Source organism: Monodelphis domestica, chromosome 6 (genome assembly GCF_027887165.1).
Source record: "Monodelphis domestica isolate mMonDom1 chromosome 6, mMonDom1.pri, whole genome shotgun sequence".
Taxonomy (NCBI): Eukaryota; Metazoa; Chordata; class Mammalia; order Didelphimorphia; family Didelphidae; genus Monodelphis; species Monodelphis domestica.
Window position 1 is genome coordinate 187,049,006 of NC_077232.1, and position 17,297 is coordinate 187,066,302.

Consider the following 17,297-nt stretch of genomic DNA (forward strand, 5'->3'; position numbering starts at 1 on the left):
ACGTCCTCCCTGAGCTCACCATGCACCCTTTCTTGATGCCACTGTAGTAATGGCATCAAGGCTGTATAAGTAGACACAAGGTCCCAGGACATAGACTTGCAATAATACTGAACCCAATGCCCAGGTCCATGTTCCTTCCTTCCAATGCCATTGAGTTCCCAGCTCCAAGCTATAGCAGTCTCTTAGACCATGGACAGTCAGTGGCAAGGTAGCAGTATTCTGAGCTACAAAACATCTCTGTAGGAGAATGGAGGAACAGAGGGAAAGAGGGCAAGACACAAATCTGGGCTTGAAATAGAGCTTGACCCCCACACTCTACACTTCTTTCTCCCAGAACCTTGGAGACCCAAACTATAGAAACCAGCTCCAGGAACCAGTTTGGAATCTCTCAGAATTGCCTTTCCCGAGCCAGAGAACTAAGAAACAAAAGGAGAGGGACAGGATACTGGGATAGGATATCATGTGTTATGGAGAGTGAGAGAGCTGTGTAGCACTCTACTAAGCCTAAGAGAAATCCCAGGATCCACCTAGGGCCAGTTCTATCCCCCAAATGTCACTTGAGACAGAGATCTTGCTTGAGGATGCCTTAAGCTCCAGCCCCCAAAGAAACCACCATCAGAGGGAAGGGAGTCAGAAAGTCAGCAATAGGGAGAAGTGAGGGGGTGGGGCAGGGACTGACATTACCAAATATCTGAGAAAAAAGAAAACTCACAAACCTTAAATCTATGTATAAAAATCATCAGTGAAAATATTAACAACAGAAGGAAATATGGCCTCTAGATCTAATGAATAAGTCCAGGTATCGATTTAAGAAAAATACTGCAAAACAAAGGAAAATGATCTGATATTTGATGAGATAGAAGACTCTGTAGAATATATGAATTTGAAACCACAACACACTGTCCCTAAAGGATTCAAAAGAGAAATGAGAAATATGACAGCAGAATTTATATCCTTCTGCAGCAAAAATAATAGGCAGACTAGAAAAACTTAAATGTGCAATGGCAAAACTCATCAAAGAAGCAAAAGAGAAAACAAAAGACTGGAAATATAAATGCACAGAAACAAAGAACAATCTAGAAGATGAGAAGCAAAAAATGAAAACACTAAAAGAAAATATGTTCCCTATACAAGCAAAATATACTACTCTCAAAGAAAGGATGCATAGAAACAACCTAAGAATAACAGATCTCCTAAACATGAAAAGTCAAAAAACCTTAACACCATAATTCAAGGAAAATTGTCCATAATTTCTGAACACAGGAAATGAAATACCCATTGAAAGGATTCAAAGACTGACTCCAGAATTATAGTGAAGTCTTAGTTCCAAAGAACTGAACCTGAAATGTAACTTCTACCTCAAAGTAGAGTGGTTGGTCTTGATTAAATATTTTTCTTCATGACAAAGAAGCTTTAGATGGGGTGGGGATATGGTAGAGAGGGCTTAAGAGCAAATGACTATAGCATAAAAACAAAAAAGTGATAATACAACTTTTTAAAAAATAAAAAAAGACATTAATATTGGGATTGAATATTGGTGTCAGGAAGTTATATACCCTTCTCATTCTTCTTCACTAGATTAATTTTTTTAAATCTATATAAATAGAACTTTTAGAAGTATACAAAGCACTTCACACATCTGATCTTATTTAATCCTTAAAATAAAATAAACTATGTAGTGGTTGCTATTAAAAGAAAGAGTTGGGGGAGAAGAGAGAGAGAGAGGGAGAGGGAGAGAGATTAGATGACTTACCCATATATAACAAGCTAGTGTCTGAGGGAGAATTAGGACCTAGGTCTTCCTAACTCCAAATCCATGTTTGAGCCACTTTGACACTGAGCTCCCCAGTTATCCAGATTGACTCAGGCTCCAGGAAGTTTCTAAAGTTGAGAGAAGTTGAACTAGTTTTTTGTGCTCTGTTAAAATATTTCATATGAGAACCCTACAAAAGGATTCCAACTATTGCTCATTTGCATTAGGAAATAGAAAGCTAGCCTGGGAGCTGAGACAAGCAAGCAGTGGGAGTTAGGGAAATAATGTTCCAGTTATTTAGATGTCAGCTTTTCATCACACAATATGAAGGAAAGTCTTTAAATATTAGATGTGGGAAGAAATAAAATATGGATAAAGAAATATCTATACCAGGTTTTTATGGGAAAAGGAGCTGAGAAGTTGCTGAGTTGTTTTGTTTTTTTAAGATTTCCTCTCCCTCTACTCCATCCCTCCACTTACACTATGAATATTGGGTCATATTCTCTCTCTCTCTTTTTTAAAGAGTTTATAAATTTTGCTCTCTGGGATTATATTAGGCCCAGACTCAGTAAAGCAGAATAATCTCCATTAGAATGTAAGTTGACATCAGCAACACATTTTATAGTTTTCAAGGTATGCTGACATTCATTATCCCATGAGCATCATAGCAACACAGTGGGGTAGAAGATTGGTTAAATGTATTTCTTTGTAACAAAGAAGCTTTAGATGGTGGGGAGGGAAGCTAGAGAGGACCCTACCTACCTCTTAGAGGAACAGAAGTGTGGCATAGCAGATAGAATTGGCAGTGGGAATGTCCTAGATCAAATCCAGCCTCTGCCATTAGCTATATAATTTTGGACAAGTCCTTGAGCTTCAGGCAAGTCCCAAGGGTTTGCTTGATAAGATAACCCTACACTGCAGAACCACAAGTCTTTCCATGTAATAGGAAACACAAGAGGAACTAGATAACTTGCCCAACATCTCACAGCAAGTAAGTGGTAGAAATTGGTGTTAGAAGTCAAGTTATTTGAGTCTTATTATTCCTGGAAAGGATCCGGGGGGTGGGAGGCAGTCCTAGACTTGGAGCTGAAGGAGATCTCAGAGAGATCTCAGAGAGGTCATGTTGGCCAATCCACCCATTTCACATATGAGAAGCTATAGTCCAGAAATGCTAAGCACGTGGTCCAAAGGCTCACTATCTTTTAAGGACTACTAACCACTTATTGGAGCATCAATAGAATGTAAGCTCCAGAGGAAGAGACTTTTATTTTTAACTTTGGGTCCAAAACCCCAAACCTCTGAACTATTAAGTACATAGTAGGGCAACAAAGTAGCCCAGTGGATAGAGTGCTGGGCCTGAAGTCAGGAAGACTCTTCCTGAGTTTAAATCTGGCCTCAGAAGCTTATTAGCCCTGGGACCATGGGCAAGTCAACTTTGTTTGCTTCAGTTCTTCATCTATAAAATGAGGTAGAGAAGGGAATGGCAAACCACTCCAGTCTTTGTCAAGAAAAACCCTAAATGGGGTCACAAAGAGTTAGGTATTACTAAAATGATTGGTCAACAACAACAACGGGGCTTAATAAATGTTTACTGATTTATCTTCAACATGCCCCTATGAAATTAGATAGTATACCCATTCATTTTTTTTTCAACTTACTGGTAAAGAACAAGAGGCTTAGCAAGATAAAGTGATCCATTCCAGATTACAAAGAAAGTAATAAAATTTTCTTAATTAATCAATTAAATAAATTTTTTAAAAAAATAAAGTAATAAGTAGTATCAAGACCCAAATTTGTGATATCTAACCTTAAAGCCCCTGCTTCATTATGGCTATCAGTCAACTTATTTAATAAATATTTATTAAGTACCTAACAGCTGTCAGGCTAAGAACTAGGGGGTACAGGGGCAGCTAGGTGGCTCAGTGGATTAAAGAAACAGACCTACAGAAAGGAGGTCCTAGGTGCAAATCTTGTCTAAGACATGTCCTAACTATGTGGTTCTGGACAAGTCACTTTGCCTAGCCCCATTGCCTAGCCCTTACCATTCTTCTGTCTTGGAACCAATACACAGTATTAATTCTAATACAATAAGGGCTTTAAAAAAAAAGAGCTGGGGGGAGTGGGGGATGGCAGTCCCTGTACTTAAGGAGCTTACAATCTAATGTTTAGTCAGTGGGCAATTATGTACAAAGAAGCTCTATATGGGATAAATTGAAGATAATCAATAGAAGGAAGACACTAGAAATAAGGGGCATTGTGAAAGGCTTCCAGTAGAAGATAGGATTTTAACTGGGTCTTGAAGGAAGTCAGGGAAATCAGGGGATGGAGATAAAAAGAAAATGCATTCCACACATGAGGGACAGCTAGGGGAAATGTCTTGAGTCCAGAGATGGATGGAGTGTCTTATTTGAGGAGCAGTAAGGAGGTCAGTGTCACTGGATGGAAAAGCATGCTTAGGAAAGGGGAGGGATGTAAGGTGTAAAAAGCCTAGAAAGGCTGAGGCTTGGGGAAGTTCTGGAGGGCTTTGAATGCCAATCAAAGGATTTTCTATCTGATCCTAGGGGTGAAAAGGAGCCCCTGTAGTTTGTTGAGTAGGGAGAGTGACACAGTCAGACCTGGGCTTTGACAGAACACATTTGTAAGCATCTTTGAACATTCAGTGTCAACTCTAAGCTGTAATGAGGCATCAGAAAGGCCTTTAGCAGAACACTAAGGAAACGAAAGAAACACCTATTTTTATCCTAGGTATGTTTGTGGGGATATTTAGACACTGAGTATAAGCAACACACAGTCACACAGCTAGTCACCAGGATGACTGGATTTATTGTTTTCTTCTTACAAAGGAAGGCTCGTTGGATGGAGAGGCAGAAATATGGCTGTTTGGAAAGGACTGTCATGCCCTCTCCACCCCCCCCCCAAAAGTCATCAATAATAAATACATGTGTGCTGGGTTGAGGGGGATATGACTGGGATGCAGACTCTAAATGAACATCCTAGTGCAAACATCAACAACATGGAAATAGGTTCTGATCAAGGACACATGTAATACCCAATGAAATTGCACATAGGCTGCAGGAAGGGTGGGGGGAGGGGAGGGAGGGAAATAATGTGATTATTGTCACCAAGGAATAATGTTCTAAATTGACTAAATATAATTTTCAAAAAATAAATAAATAGATAGATAAATGTGGTGTTTTTTTAATTTATTTTTTTAAACCCTTACCTTCCATCTTGGAATCAATACTGTGTATTGGCTCCAAGGCAGAAGAGTGGTAAGGGCTAGGCAATGGGGGTCAAGTGACTTGCCCAGGGTCACACAGCTGGGATGTGTCTGAGACCAGATTTGAACCTAGGACCCCCCCATCTCTAGGCCTGGCTCTCAATCCACTGAGCTACCCAGCTACCCCCATTTTTTCAAATTATAACAGGACCCAGAACCCCATCTGCTGATATCTTTTGCAACCTTTTGGGCTCCCCAGCCAGTGATCTGCTTGCATACTCTGGCTACACCTCTCTATCTGGCTGTAAGAATAGGCAGGCAGTGCATGTGGCCTTACCAATGCGGTTAAATGGCTATATGGTCAAGTCAATTGATTTCAAGGAAGCCAGCTGTTGATACAGCCAAAAATATTCAATCCACAATGCCAAAGAGGGTTGGGTGGCCAAATATAGACATTCCTTACAACCCTGATAAGACAGTGTAGTATGTCAGGAAAAAAAATGTCCTCCAGGACAGGAATGATGCTGAGAATACCTTCATCTTCTGGACACTGAGCATTTGAAGAATTTCCAGCTGGGGCAAAGGACAGCATTCAAAGACAACAAGCCACCACTAAGAGAAGAGGGCGGTAGGAAGGGGGGAAGACTAGTGAGACCAGAAAGAAACATTTAGAAAGAAATCTTTTCCCTGACCACCCTGGGGGCTCAGTTTCAGGATCCTGTTTCTGTCAAAGAGTGAATAGCAGAAATGGAATGGGAGTTACACAAGAGTATAACATCGACAAAACTCCTTTATTTGTGCCTTTGCCGAAATATTTGTTCCAGAGGCTGGCAAGGTCAGACTTTGGTGCTGGCTGTCAGAGTACTCCCCCAGATGAGTCTGGATAGTCTCATCACCTCTAAAAGAGGTTTTTGAAGAATTATAGAATAGCTACAAAGTCTATAAACAAAGGGGATCTATGTGAGTAGAATCAAGAACCAAGACAAGCAAATCAACAATGGTTGTTCCTCAAGGGGAGGCTCTTGTTTTTAAGACTCACCCATCCAATCAAGTGGATTTCTGGTGAAGACAATGATAGAAGCTGATTTTGGTAATATATGTCCATAATATCTGCTAGTATGGCAGGTTGAGGCTCGTAGATCTCTGGAAAGCTAGAGTTCTGAGCTGCAATATTAAGTTTATCATGAATATGGTGAGCCCCCAGGTATAGGGGATTGTCAGAAATAAAGAAATCTCTGGGCCATAATTCTGAGCTGAAAGACTGATTTTATTCATGGGTAATAGAGTCAGTGGTCCATAATCATTCCCATTCTCTGATGAAAGACATCTTGTGGATGTTCACAGTTGCTTTATGGACCTTTGAGAGTTGATACAAATCATTAACAAAACCTACATACTCAAAGTATGTTAACTATAGTTAATAAATTCTAGTACAAGGTCTAAGCATTTTATTGATCTTGTCATTACTATCTTCAGACAATATTTTAGGAAAATGTTATTGATATTATAACAGATAATAACTCAAATAAGAAACTTGAAAGATGTACAAAGTTATCTCTTTGAATCATAATCAGAGGACCCAAATATTGACATATATGCCTAGAAAAGCAAATACTAGCCCTACTTTTATAACTGACTCTATGATTGTTTTTGTTACCTTTTTTCAATATCAGGAGATGGTAAAGATGTGTGCTTAACATAAACTCTTAAGCTAACTCTCTCTTCATCTATCACAGTTAATAAATAATTGGGATGAGCCTTTCTAACTTTCTAGCTACATATATTACTTAAAAGATAATATAAGGGGGAGCAGCTGGATAGCTCAGTGGATTGAGACCCAGGCCTAGAGATGGGAGGTCCTTGGTTCAAATCTGGCCTCAGACACTTCCCAGCTGTGTGACCCTTGACAAGCCACTTAAGCCCCATTGCCTAGCCCTTACCACTCTTCTGCCTTGGAACCAATACACAGTATTGATTCCAAGATGGAAGGTAAGGGTCTAAAAAAAAGATCATATAAGATGAATTACTAAATGATATAAAAAGAAATTAAATGAAATAGATGCAAGTTAAGCTCTTCAGGATTTGCAGTTGTCCAAGGCCAGGGGAACTAATCCCTTGACAGAAATGGAGCAGGTCAATGCTTCTATGACACTTAAAATAGAGGTTGGACTTATGGTTATTCACTGTACTTTCTAAGCCTCAGAAGGAAACCAGATTTCAAGAAGGAAAAAAAAAAGAAAGTGTAGGGATGTGAAAGTTTGAGGTACAACCCAGATATCCCACATAAACCCCAAATATTATTTGAAAAGTACCCCAGAAAGGCCAATAATAAAGAAAACCAAAGAAACCCTGAAGTAAATTCCTTTAATCAGTCTAGAACTGCACAAAAATACCCAGTGAAGTCTGGTAGGAATATATAATTGGGAAGCCAATTTTATCTGAAAAAAAAAAAGTTCAGAAGTCAGGAGAAGACAGAAGGGATGCATCAGTAAGGCAGGATCCCTAAAATGATTCTTTAGACTGCTGTCATTCTCCAGAGGAAGGAATATGAGCTGCAACATGAGGGGACTTGAAGACAGATCTTGGCCTTGACCTGTCATAACAGAAGAGAAGCAGGGAGTGGAGGCAGCCCCCCAAAGGTCATGGCACAGGGAGACAGGTCTGGCCATCTACTTTTCGGAAAACTTGAAGCCATAACAGGAAGAGAACCAACTGAGTAACTGGGCACCATCATGGTGACCCTCTGCAGAAAACATGAGACCAACATGATTTCCAGCATTTTGCCAGAGTCTCTATGGGACAAGAAGGAGGCAGAGATAGTCAAGTCTAGAATCACTGAGACAGAAATCACCAACTGAGGCAAATTGGAGTCTACCATTCATCTAGATGAGCAGCAGGCTTAACATCTAGAATAAAAAAGAAACCGGACCAAACAAGGCATACCCATCTATCCAGAGGGCCAAAGGGGATTGACTCAAGTATAACATACAGATCAAAGAACACTGAAAAATCTGCAAAAAAAAAGAAATTCCTGAACACAGTGAAGAAACACTATGAAGTTTAAGAAACCCAAGAGGTAAATCTAGAGGGTTTTATTCCACAAGTATAAGCAGAATCTCAAAGGGGGATAAAAAAGACTTAGCCACAAGGATTAAATAGTTACTTTTAAGAAATTAAGCAAGAAATAAATTACAAATGAAATTAGAGTTCAAGAGAAAAAAAGGGAAAGAAAAGTAAATGGTTTAGAAAAGAAAGTAGAAAACTTTACCTAAGTAGTGGACTCTGAAAAATATTAATCGAGCCTGAATGACTGAACTCAATGACTCCATAAGACAATATGAAATGTTAGCTTAGTTGGAGTTGGGAGTGGGGAGACTGAAATTCCAAATGAGATAATATTTGTAAAGCTCTTAGCACAGTGCTTGCTATATCGTATGTACCATTAAAAATGTTTATTCAAATGAACTGGAGGCATTCCATGTGAACTAGAAAGACCTCCAGGAATTGATGCAGAGTGAAAGGAGCAGAACCAGGAGAACATTGTACACAGAGACTGATACACTGTGGTACAATTGAATGTAATGGACTTCTCCATTAGTGGCAATGCAATGATCCTGAACAACTTGGAGGGATCTACGAGAAAGAACACTATCCACATTCAGAGGAAAAACTGTGGGAGCAGAAACACAGAAGAAAAACAACTGCTTGATCCATGAGTTGATGGGGATATGATTGGGGATGTAGACTATAAATGATCACCCTAGTGCAAATACTAATAATATGGAAAGAGTTCTTGATCAATGACAAGAAAAGCACAGTGGAATTGCTCATTGGCTATGGGAAGGGGGAATGGGAGAACAGGAGGGAAAGAACAGGATTCATGCAACTATGGAAAAATATTCAAAATTAATTAATTAATTAATTAAGCTTCTATAAATAAACAAATAAATGAATGAATGAATGAATAAATGAGTAAATGAATGAATAAATGAATAAATAAATAAATAAATGTTTATTCTCTTCCCTTATTCTTCTGTCCCTAATTCACTCTGTGAGTTTGGATAAATCACTTCCTGTGTCTGGGCTTCTTCTGAGAAATGAAGGCGGTTGGAACTCAATCTCTAAGGCCTTTTAAAGCTTTGGTATTGAATGGAAAGTGATTTTCCAACATAACTGACAACACAGCAGGCACTATGTTAGGAAAGTACCAAGACAGAAATAAAACAGTTCATGCCCACAAAGAGCTTGCAGTCTATCAGAAAGACCAACATGCACATGTGAGTATATATGAATAAAATGAAAATGGGAGGGGAAAGACTAAGAAATGGGGGAATTAGGAAAGGCCTCTTGTAGGAGATGACATTGCTTTGAGGCAAACTAGGAATTCCAGAATGGCATAGGAGGTACAGTGTCTGAGAAATGTTGTAGGACAAATCACATCCAAAATCAAACAATGGCCTTTGTCAGAGAAACACTAATGGAAAGAACACCAGTCTTGGAGTCAACAGATTTGCTTATGTGACCCCTTTCTGATATATATTAACCAACTGACCATTCCCTGGTCTAGCCTTCAATATCATCTGTTAAATGGGGGAAATATTGATGTGGCCTTCTCCATAGGGTTACTGTGAGGAAAGAGCTTTGTCAACCTAAAGGCTCTATGGAAATGCAAGTGATGCTCTTGAGGGGGGAAATGAAATTAGTAGAAGTGGAGGATAAGAAAAGAACAGACTTGCAATCACCAGAAGTTTTGATTCTTTGCTCCAAATAGAACAGGGATATCTAATGGAGAAATGAAGAACTGTGGGAGTGGAGGGCAAAGGTCACAAGTACCAAAATTCTTTGGATTTCTGAAAGAGATGTTGTAATTTCAAGACTGTTAATAACATTTGTGGCCCCTACCAGGCAAGTAATGGCAGTGCCAATTAGTTTGTTCTTTAAGACAGATGGTAATGACTTGTGAAGGCAAGAAACAACAGCCCAACCCAGAGGCCAAATGGTACACCTGGTTATTTGTCTTGTCAAAGGAGAAAGAGAGGGGGGAGTCTGGACACCAAGAGGGGCACAGGATTAGGTCTGCACTGGTACAAATATTCGTTACTCAAAGGAGAGAGACAGACGGACAGACAGAGATAGAGACAGAGACAGAGACAGACAGACAGAGAGAAACAGAGAGTTTTCAGGGGAGAAGGGCAGGAAGCAGCTCATTGCCTGAATGTTAATCTGGCCCAGGCCTACTGTATTTCACAATGAAAATCTTTTTTTATATTTCATGTCTCTAGAGTTTAAGCTTACTAAAAAGACATTTAAGTTCAAAGCAAGCATGAAATCAATAGGTTCTATCATTAACCACTAGTTACCCAACTATAATTGGGCACTGGTGGCTGTGTGATCTTCCAGGAAACTGAAATTAAGAAGTGGTCATTTCAAGATACTGTTTTTTCTTCACAGAAAATAAAAGCAAGATAGATTTCACACCACCTTGAGGCCCTGCTTCAATCTCAAAACCATTTCAGCCTATAAAATTCTTTCATCAAATGTCACCAAAAATTACCAGTATTTTTTTTTTATTTTTTTGCAAAACAAACATTTCTCTTTAGATCATCTCAAGATGGGTTAGCCTTTCTCTCATTGACCTATTGATAGAAGAAAAAACTAAATAGCAAAGGACATGCACTTTCCAAGAGACAAAGGAATGGCACTAAGGGGAAAAGATTTTCCTCAAAAGCACATTCCCTATACCTACCTTCCTATTTTGGCCAAGTCTGTCCCTTCTCTCAGGACTCAGGAGTGGTATATGTCTCCCTTTCTCTTTGGATTTGAATGTTTTAACGTGTCATGTAAATAACATGGAAAATTATGACCCATTGCTAATCTCTTACAGCACAAGTTAAAATGAACTATGAAATTAGCAGTCACGGCTCTCTTGCCTTCCCACTTGTACTCTACATATGTACATTCTCCAAATGGCTTTGCCACCAAATAGTGAAACTGGATTTTCACAAGATGACTTATGGAAATCCATATCTAAACTTTATAATCAGATCACAGACATTACAGATAAATGTCAAGTACATCATCTCCATTATCCATATCATTAGATGGCAGTTAAAGTATAAATGATCTAAAACAAAAAAAAATGAGTCATGGGAGGGACCTTAAAGAACATCTTTTGTCCCTCATTTTATAGTTGGGAAAATGAAGGTCCACAGAGGCTGAGATACTTGCCTGTGGTTGCTGAGTAGGTTATAGGTAGCAGAACGAGGATTTAACCCAAATCCTCTGATTCTAAATCCAACAATCTATCCTCTAAGCCACACTGCTTTTCCAAAAAGCATACACTCAGAAATACAGGCATAAATCCGCTTTGGAGAACCATCAGGCCCATTCACAATCCTTGGGGTCTAAAACGGGACGGAGCTGCTCTGGAAATGCTGGTATCCCCACAGACATCAGTGGACCTCTTTTACAGAAAGCCTGAGATTATACCAACAAAGATCATGGCCAGGACCCCACTGACCTCAAGAACTGGTCCAGCATCTAGTCAGGGCATTGTCATCCACATAGCTAGCTTCTCTTTCCTAATCTGCTCTCCACCAGACCCTCACTGCCTCTTCTCAGAAAATTGAGCCACCCTCTGACTCTGCAGCAGCATCACCAGCCCACCCTTAGGGTTTGGGGAAGGAGCCTGGGACCAGAGCCCTGATAAGCTAGAATCTTACTGAGGATGAACTTAGGAGAAATGTCTGAGTTTTAGCAGCAAGGCCATAGCTTTTCCTTTGTCTCTCTTCATCTGTTTCATGAGACCGTCACACAGGGAGAGGAAGGGACAGTCACCAGGAGGGAGCATCTGTAGGACCTCTTTCAGCAGCTCCTATTCTACATGCTGCCAAAGTCGATAAGGACGTTGAAAAACTAATAGATAAATGAACTCCATATTTTTCTTTTTGGTACAACAAACACAGACCCTATTTCTTTGCTGTTTCTTTCTCCTTGCCTGCTTTCTTTTTCTCACTAAAGTCACCTCTTTCTATAATAAAGGCAACTTTTCCATTAAATGTTATCAAGGAACACTTTCGATTTAAACCATTCTCTCTCTGGCTCTCTCTCTCTGTCTCTGGCTCTCTCTCTCTCTCTCTCTCTCTCTCTCTCTGTCTGTCTGTCTGTCTCTGGCTCTCTCTCTCTCTTTCTGGCTCTCTCTTTCTCTTTCTCTCTGGCTCTGGCTTTCTCTTTCTCTTTCTCTCTGTCTCTGGCTCTCTCTGTCTCTGGCTCTCTCTCTCTTTCTCTTTCTCTCTGTCTCTGGCTCTCTCTCTCTCTCTCTTTCTCTCTGTCTCTGTCTCTCTCCGTCTCCGTCTCTCTCTCTCTCTCTCTCTCTCTCTCTCTCTCTCTCTCTCTCTCTCTCTCTCTCTCTCTCTCTCTCTCTCTCTCTCTCTCTCTCTCTCTCTCTCTCTTTCTCTCTGTCCCTGGCTCTCTCTCTCTGCCTCTCTCTGTCTCTCTGCCCCCTCTGTTTTTCCCTCACTCTCTTTTTTCTCTGTCTCTCTCTGTCTCTGTCTCTCTGTCTTTCTGTTTCTCTCTCTCTCTCTCTCTCTCTCTGTTGTTCTCTCATTCTCTGTTTCTCTGTTTCTGTCTCTGCCTCTCTCTGTCTCTCTGTTCCCTCTCTCTTTCTCTCTGTCTCTCTCTCTCTTTCTCCCTTTCTTTCTCTCTTTTTCACTCTCTGTCTCTCCCCCTTACCATCTCTCTCTTTCTCTATGTTTTTCTCTCATTCCCTGTTTCTGTGTGTGTGTGTGTGTGTGTGTGTGTGTGTGTGTGTGTGTGTGTGTGTTCCTCTGTCTCTTTCTCTCTGGATCTTGATCTCTGTCTGTCTGTCTTCTGTCTTCTCTCTCTCCTCCCCCCTTCCCCCAACTCTGATGCCTTGTCCTCCATTCCCAACCCCCAATCCCCACTGCATTTGCTTGAAATTACTAATATAATCCTCACTATTTTTCCCAGACTGCTAGTGGCAACCTGACTTACAGATTCTGTTTTTCCAGTCCATTGCTCAAACTACTAACAGTATTTATTTTTATGGGTCTTTTCCTGGCAGAATTGAAGGTAGGAAATCCCAGGTAAATTCCATGTTTGTTGGAAAGCATTCATGTTTTTAGATTATATCTGACTTTCTTAATTAGGCCTGAATAATTAAGGCTAGAGAACTCCACTTTAATTGGAGCTATTTGCCTCTGGCTAAGATGGGGAGAGGAAAGAACAAGTCACTCCTCTATTACCCCTGGCTAGCCCCTCTTCTTCCCTCTTTATCAGTCAGTGTCTCTCTCCTTCTTCCTCCAGACTCACCAAAGCTTGGTGTTCAGGATTATCAGCCTTCTAAGGTGTACCTTTAAACTCTGGGAGATATGACGGCAGTGAACAGTAACTACAACTTTTTGCTTAATCCTGAACCAAAGGCCCCTAAAACCTCAAACTTGTTACCCATAAAAAAATTCTAACTGAGCACTACCCTTCGATTGCTTGCAAATTGCTTCCTTTCCATCTCTTTGTCTCTCTCCCCCAGCTACAACAGAGACTTTGATTAAAACAGTTTTTTGCTTGAAGCATCAAGTAATTGCTAAAGTAATGTTAGGAAAGCTTTATTAACTTTGCCACTGATTGCTGTGTAACTCCAAATGAGTCACTATAATATAGTAAATTGGGATGAGAATCTCAAAAATCAATAATAATTGCATTTGTCTCAGTTTGGAAGTGAGAATATTAAGGAATTGTATATTTTATAAAGGAGAGAATGAGTTTAGTTCTTTTGACCATTTTCCTTATTCTTAATTAATGTTGTAGGCACTTCATAAATGTGCACTGAATTGATTGGATAGGCACTGAAGGCCAGGGTGGTTTTGTGGCTTTTGCAGCCCTAACACATACTGGGTGACCCTGTATCAGGACCCCAATTTATAAGAATATAAAACAGAATAGTTGATGATCTGTGCTAAAAGATGGAATTTCCTACTCCAAAGAAATCTTGGTTCTAGACCAAATAAAAAATGTGTCAGTATTACCAGGGAGACACTTGGAAGCAGAAGGCTTCGAGACAACTCAGATATGGCAGCACAGTGAGGGATCTATGCCAATCAACCTGGACTCATTGCACAAATAACAGGTTAGACGCTGCTGGGCTACAAAAAAGAAGCTGTCACATCCAAACACAAAAAGTGAGAAAATAATAATAGCTAGGTAGTACTTTAAGGTTTATAAAACACTTTGTCATTGAACTAGAAACTGAAGGGATGTCCACCAATTGGGAAATGGCCAAAAGAGTTGTGGCATTTGATTGTTACTGGAGTGTTGTTGCACCATAAGAAATAATGAGCAAGATAATAACAAAAAAAATCCTGAAAACTTAAATAAACTGATGTAATGTAAAGAGAACCAGAAGAACATCGTACACAGTAACAAGAGTATTATACAATGATCAGCTGCAAATGAATTAACTATTATCAACAATGCAAGGATCCAGGACAATTCCAAGGAAATCATGAGGAAAAGAAGCTATCCACTATAGAAGGAACTGATAGGGTTTAAAGGCAAATTGAAGTATATCACTCTTCACTTTATTTCCTCTGTGAATTTTTCTCTAGTGCAAGTGATATGTGTCTTCTTTCACAACATGATGAACATGGAAATATGTAATGTATGATAGCACATGTATAACCTTTATAATATTATTTACCATCTTGGGGTGGGGGAAGGAGGGAAGGGAAGGAAGGAATGTGGATTGAAAAATGTAAGGAAGGGGGCAGCTGGGTAGCTCAGTGGATTGAGAGCTAGCCCTAGAGACGGGAGGTCCTGGGTTCAAATCTGACCTCAGACACTTCCCAGCTGTGTGACCCTGGGCAGGTCACTTGACCCCCATTGCCTAGCCCTTACCACTCTTCTGCCTTGGAGCCAATACACAGTATTGACTCCAAGACGGAAGGTAAGGGTTTAAAAAAAAAGAAAAAAAAAGAAAAATGTAAGGAAATGATTATTGGAAATTGTGTTGATATGTAATCTGGAAAAAAAATTTAAATTTTTAAAAAATTAAAACATTTTACAAAGTGCTTTATCCCATACCACCTGGTGATGTAGATATCATTATTATTTCCATTTTATTGATGAGGAAACTGAGGCTAATAAAGGTGAATTTGCCCAGGGTTACTCTGCATATGTGTCTTTGTATCAATGTGCATATGCATTTGAACTCAAATCTTCCTGACTTCAAGTCCAGCTTGCTATACACTATACCAACTAGCTGCCTATATAAAAAAATTAGAGTTCTCTTTTTAATCTAATAATAGCCATTTATTAGGAGCCTATTATGTGCAAAGTTCTGTTCAAAAGTCTGAAATAGATTCAAAGTCAGCTATTGACTCAGGTCCCATTCTACTCAGGGTCCTATTCTCTATTATCTGACAGGATATCATCTGAGACACAACTCCAGGCACTCCCAAAGACCATCCCTAAGTTACAGAGGGTTTACTCTATCAGACATTAGAGGGAATGCATACACTGGTCAAATCACATATTCCTAAAGTGTGGAATCTGGAGAATAACACTTGCTGGCAATGGCTTATTGCTGCCTATCCTTTATTTTCTGAAAGGACCAATGACATCATGGGGTGATGTCTTTATTTGAATTTAAGTGAGGTAGAATTGTCCAAAGTTATCAGTCTTGCTTTCTTTTATTATTAATGCAAAGATATTTTATTTTCCTAGTTACACGTAATAACAATTTTCAATATATGTTTTCTAAGCTCCACACCATCTCCTTCCTTCCCCTTCCCTTTCCCCACTAGAGATGGTAAGCAATTTGATCTGGGACATACATGAAAGCACATTTCCATTTTGGTCATTGTTGTAAGAGCACATTCATTCAAAACCAGAACTCCAAAATAAAACTGTAAATACACTGATGGGAAAGAGAGTGTGCTTTAATCTGCATTCATATGACATAACAGTTCCTTCTCTGGAGGAGGAGAGCATTCCCCATCATAAGTCTTTCAGGATTATCACAGATCATTGCACTGCTGACAGTAGCCAAGTTTTCACAGTTGATCATCATACAACATTGCTGTTACTGTGTACAATGTTTTCCTGGTTCTGCTTATTTCACTTTGCATCTGTTCATGGAGGTCTTTCCAGATTTTTTTTGAAATCATCCTGCTCATCATTTCTTATAGCACAATAATACTCCATCACCAGCATATTCTGCAATTTGTTCAGCTATTCCCCAATTGATGAACATCCTCTCAATTTCCAATTCTTTACCACCACAAAAAGAGCTACAATAAATATTTTCGGAGAAGTAGGCCCTTTACTCTTTTTTATTATCTCTTTTGGACACAGACCCAGTAGTGATACTATAGGATCAAAGGATTACAGTTTTATAGCCCTTTTGGTATATTTCCAGATTGTCTTCCAGAATGGCTGGATCAGTTCACAACTCCACCAACAATACATTAATGTCCCAATTTTGCCACATCCCCTCTAACATTCATCACTTTTCTTTACTGTCAAATTGGCCAGTATGGCAAATGTGAAGTGGTACCTCAAACACATCTTACTTTCTCTTCCATTGGCCATGAGGGCTAGCCCCATTGTTCTAGTCAGGCATTATTCACTATCCCTTCAGTTATTCTGTTCAGAACTTCAGATTTGGAGAACTGTCTTAGCCACCCTAACACAACTATCAAGCCCAGAGGAAACAGATAAAAGAATGAAGAGAATGATACCTGGCTTAAAAAGTAGAATTTTTACATCAGTCAATAGTAATAATTCTTCTAGTGTTTCCCTGTTGGTTGTGGGCATCTGCCCATTCCACAAAGAAAACTAATAGCAATCCAGTTATTTTCCAACAAGTATACAGAGAGAGACAGAGATTGGCATAGATAGAGACCGAGATCAACACTGACACAGAGAGAGAGAAAGACAAGAGACTGATGCAGAGAATGCATAGTCAGAGGCAGAGTGTAGTGGGTGGGTGGATGGGTACCATCAGAAACAATCAGAAAAGGCTTCATTGGGAGAAGCCAGTTCAGTTCCACTTTTAATGAAGCTAGGGTCATGTTGGCAAACCTATGGCATATATGCCAAAGGAGACTGCTCCCTTCCCCCTCTCCACAGTGCCTGAGGACATTATCTGCCCCCTCTGCCCAGCAGCCCAATGGTAGCACTACCTCCCTCCCCCAGATTGGAGTAAGGAGATGGCTCACATGTGGTGTGAGGATGCAGTCTGAGCACTCAGTCTCTACAAGGTTCACCATCACTGATCTAGGGACTCTAATGGCAGTTAGTTGGCAC